Source organism: Pogona vitticeps, chromosome 2, assembly GCF_051106095.1.
Source record: "Pogona vitticeps strain Pit_001003342236 chromosome 2, PviZW2.1, whole genome shotgun sequence".
Taxonomy (NCBI): Eukaryota; Metazoa; Chordata; class Lepidosauria; order Squamata; family Agamidae; genus Pogona; species Pogona vitticeps.
This window is the reverse complement of record NC_135784.1, coordinates 210,709,783-210,713,773: the sequence shown is the minus strand read 5'-3', so window position 1 is coordinate 210,713,773 and position 3,991 is coordinate 210,709,783. Positions and strand designations below refer to the sequence as shown.

General features: G+C 42.9%; 1 long non-coding RNA gene across 1 annotated transcript; it reads right to left on the bottom strand.

Moving 5' to 3' along the window:
• Positions 1–672: 672 nt before the first annotated feature.
• LOC140704815 (uncharacterized) lies at positions 673–3,705 on the bottom strand. The gene is made up of 2 exons (XR_012084261.2): positions 3,590–3,705; positions 673–1,142 (listed from the first exon to the last, which is right to left on the bottom strand). It is a non-coding gene; the product is annotated as an uncharacterized LOC140704815 (long non-coding RNA).
• Between the last annotated feature and the right edge of the window lie 286 nt (positions 3,706–3,991).

Here is a 3,991-nt window from a genome sequence, read left to right as displayed (position 1 = left end):
GAAAGCAGTGCAGGGTCACTCAAGCGATGTATGGAAAGGGTCACCAGGAAGCAGAAGCTCTTGAGGGAAGCCATGGAGGAAGTCACCATGGCACTGTTTGCAGAGGTGTTCTCTCTAGACACGGTGGCATTTAGTATAACAGGCTCACTAAAAATGTCCCAGTTAACTCTTTAATGGGCACTCTAACCATGTCTTTTTAATCCCCATTTCAGTCTCCTTTCATTTGCATGTAAATAGCATGTACTCTGTTGTGTTTTTACTCTAGTGATCATCATAGTAATAAAAATGCTACTTAAAGTAATTTTAATTAGACCTCTGAAAGGACTGAGATTGTTGCTTTATTTTTACTAAAGCCCTGGCAGAACTGCCTTGTCTGTTTCCTTTCATCCCATTGCTATGGACAAGAAAGTGTCAAAAACAACCTTAGCTAGATGGCTGAGAGGAATTTATTGCCCAAGCATAAAATAGTTCTAGCCTGGCTATCTCAGGGACCATCAGTTGCCCATTCCAAGAATGCAGCCATGTTGGTTACTTTGAGTGCCAGGGCCCCACGGGTTGATATTGGCAGGTTGGACATCTGGGAAGGACCCTCCTCCTTTATTATACACTATTGATTAGACTTCTTCGCCGTGGCTTCCTTTCTTTTCCTTCAAAAGGCAATTAAACAGAACCTTTTCCTGGTGCAGTGAGATTATTTTTATTGATCTCTCCCACTTATTTATTTATTTGTTTGTTTATTTTATTTATTGGATTTATACTCCGCACCATCTGGCAACCAGGCCACTCTGGGTGGCTAACAACAAGATAAACAACTCAATATCAAAACACAATCAAAATAATAATACATACATACATACAACAAATATAATAACCAGCAGGATAAATTAAAACAGATGTCAATGAGGTGGTAAAAAGGATGATGAAAAGAATGGTAAAAGGGAGGCCGAGATCTCAAAACCTAACGCACAGAGAAAGCCTGACAGAAGAGCCATGTCTTCAATATTCATTTGAATCTATCCAGTGATGGTGCCAGGCGGATCTCAATGGGCAGGTTGTTCCACAGGCGAGGAGTGACCACCGAGAAGGCTGGTTTCTTCTTCTTTCCCCCTGTGCCTCCTTCGGGGTCAAGGCCCTCAACCACCCTGCATGTGAAGAACAGGTATTACGGACAGATCTGGCTGGGAGCAGGCGTTCTGATAGGTACCGAGGTCCTAAACCATTTATGTGTGTGGAAGAGATATTATATAAATTGTGGTGGCTAATTGAGTAGGAGTCTGACCCACACTGGGCCTGCAGCTGGGAGTACAGATGTGCACATTTATGTTTCTGGACTACAGAATTCCCTAAACAGCTCTCTAATTTGGAGCATGACCAACAATTCATCACTGCAGTAACTTGAGAACATTCCAGCTTGGTATGCCCTAATGTAAAGAGGAAGATTTGTTTGTTACCTAGTGTAATATGGCCATTCTCTGCAGTGGAAGGGGGATCTCTTTCCTTAGCAAGGTGAAATTGGTATTCTGAAGAGAGTCTGGCTCTCCTCTTCCCTATTCTGACAGTACCAGTCCCCATGCCATCTTATTTTCTTGCTTTATTCTGTTCTCTCTTACACATGAAATATAAAGAAGGGGGGTGACATTTTTTTGAACCCTCATGTCCAAAACATAAAAATAAAGGAAGGTAATACTGATGAACTGGGCTCCCTTGTCCCCACCTAACATGCTTCTGGGCTGTGACTCTGAATATCCCCTCTTCCAAGTATCAATGCAGTGTATGATAATTCGCTGTACTTCAACACTGGGTTTCAACCTAGCCCGAGGCTCCCTTTTGTGCTACTGTGACAATGCCTCCTAGAATTCCTAGTGCACTGAAATGAACATTTCTCAGGAAACTGCCCTGCAAGGATTTAATAGGGTAGTAGCCTGTCCATTTTGGACTTTCCTTTTATCTCTGTGCACACTGGCCACTAGATGTCCCTTTGGCTTTAAATCTAGTTCACTGGTTCTTAACCTTGGGTTACTCAGGAGTTTTGGACTGCAACTCCCAGAAGCCTTCACCACCAACTGTGCTGGCTGGGATTTCTGGGAGTTGCAGTTCAAAAACATCCGAGTAACAAAGGTTAAGAACCACTGATCTAGTTGTCTCATTAGTGACAGTGCTGTCTACATTTGCCCTTTGCTTTTCCCCAGCAGCTGACAGAGTGCTTCCTGACCTGAAAGTCTCACCCTCCAGTACTAGCTCCCATTTCATTTTGAACTACTGTATTTCATCGCAGGGTGTGCAAAGTAAAAAATATTCAATAGTGCTTCATTATTGTCCTCTGTGGTGCAGTACTAACAAGAAGTAATATGTCTGTGCTATTATCTGTGAAAGATGCTCCACTAGCGCCACCTTGCACTATTACTACTGCCTTGTAGCTGCCCTCCAAGGGTTTCCTATGCCTGCATCAATGTTGCAACCATCTGTTCTCTTCTGCTGCTGTTACAGTTAAACTTGAAGAAAGTGGCTGCATCTTAGTCTGGTGTCTCAGTTTTTACCTTTCCACTGGGTGACCCTGTTGGAGTCCAGAGAACAGAGTCTTGCCTCCAGAGGGAATAGCTCTCAGCTTTGCACCCACCCTCACCACATTAAGACAGTCATCCAAGGTCTACTGCCTGCAAAGCAATTTAAGCAGCTTTTCTAAATTCCTGGTGCAACCATTGTATATTCTGCATTTAAAAAGCAATTATCCAAATATATTTCTGTACTAGTTATTCTCATTCCCAAAACCTTTGGAATGATTGATGTAAGGCCAACTTAAATTGTGACACAAAAGATCACAATGCAATTAATTTATTTAAGCACAAGATTTCACTTGAACATTCTAAGCAACACTCATGCCACTGGGTGTGGAAAACAGAATGTTTACACAGAAAAGTATTAAAGTGTTTTATGACTATAATCCACTGAGGAACTACATGGATGGGTAAGATATCCAGCACTCCACCCCTAGCCTCCATATCACAAACTGCCCTATTCACCAGTTCATCCTGTGCTGCACCAGAAAGGAGAAATGATGCAGTAAATGTTTGGAGCAGAGATACTTCTGTCCAATTGCCTGGTTGCATACCCTTCAATCTGAAGCACTTCCCACTCTAGAAGAAATAAAGCTCTCATTTTTCTTGTGTGAAACTATATACTGTGAATTAAAACATAATATATTTATTTCACTTTTTAATGTGGACGTCCTATTTCCTGTAAAAATGTACCAAGACCACATACTTGCAGGTTTCCTGCTCATTAAGCCAAAGTGAATGGAATACCTTTTTAAAAATTTTAAAATAAAATTAACATTTCCCATCTTGGATTGATAGGCAGAACCAGAGAGAGAGAGAGATTAAGAAGTCCTCTCTAAAGAATGGAGCCGCACCATCAACGAATAAAGACCAGACTCCAAAATTAGACTCGTTAACTTCTTCCAAGGAGAAATTGGCATTGACATACTAAGCTAGATGATTTTCTTTCGAAGTATTTTTGGAACGCATACTGTAGTAGAATCAGAGAAAACACAGGCAGCCTACAGAGCAGCGACTGCCATTTCCTACATTACCCAGACGCCTCTTCTTCTCTAACCAAAACAAACGCTCCACTCACTCTCAGGGCGAAAGGATGAGGACCCAGCCCCTGCCTCGCTTTCCAATTCTTTCCCACCTATCACATCGCAAGAGAAGAATGGGAAAGGGAGGAAGATGGAGGCGTTGCCCGTTAGTAACTCTCGGGGCTTCCACGCGAACTGCCTGAATAGTCATTGAAGAGTACAATACAGTAAAAGGGATAGGAAAAACCAGGCAGTGAACTAGCCAGCTCTCGATGGAGCGTTGCGCGAAGCGGAGGAAAAGGTCCTCTTTGCCCGCGCCAAAATTCAAGTAAAGGAAAGGACGGAAGAACCTGATCGTCGGGGCGGCCGGAAGGCGAGGCGAGGCACTCGTAGAGGTTTCGAGCGGTGATGGCG